Source organism: Elephantulus edwardii, unplaced genomic scaffold (assembly GCF_000299155.1).
Source record: "Elephantulus edwardii isolate Elephantulus edwardi_28Jun2011 unplaced genomic scaffold, EleEdw1.0 scaffold00214, whole genome shotgun sequence".
NCBI classification, from domain to species: domain Eukaryota; kingdom Metazoa; phylum Chordata; class Mammalia; order Macroscelidea; family Macroscelididae; genus Elephantulus; species Elephantulus edwardii.
The window spans coordinates 4,866,096-4,866,695 of record NW_006399964.1 but is presented as its reverse complement, the minus strand read 5'-3'; positions in this window follow the sequence as shown (position 1 = coordinate 4,866,695).

Below are 600 nucleotides of genomic sequence, written 5' to 3'. Positions count from 1 at the left end.
CACCAGAGACAACTGAAAAATGCGTAAATGTCATCAACCCTAAACCATGTTTTCCTTATTTCTGGCTCATCTGAAATATGAAAAGCTGTTAATAGTATTCCGTTCGGTTTGGTAACTCCTTCATTGCCTTTACAAGGTAATCCGGTACCAACCAAGACGGTGGTAGAAGCCGCCAGGTCTGGAGAGCAGCTCCGGGTGCTGCCAACTTTGCATGCAGACGCTGTTTCCGACGCTTCCAAACTACAGCCATCTTGCAGCAGGCGCTCCGGCCCAGGCAGGAGGCGGGCCCCGAGGCCTCAGCCCCGGAGGCCGCCACCTGCAACCGGCCAGGTGGCCCCGATCGCGTGGCCGCGCCGGCGTGCACAGGGTGCCGGCGCCCAGGCCGCAGTCCAAGTGGACAAAGTTGTCTGCGGAGCCCCCCACCCGACTCGGAAGCCCAGACCCGGCCGAGGTGTCCCAGACGCTGCAAAAGCGGAAGCAGGGTGGTCGCGCGCCCTTGACAGCTGCTCCGGGAGGGGTCCCATCTCCAAGTGGGCGAGGGACCTTAAGCTTAGGATCGCAAGCTTCCCGCCGGGCGGCGGTGGCCCGGGGGCGCGGTGA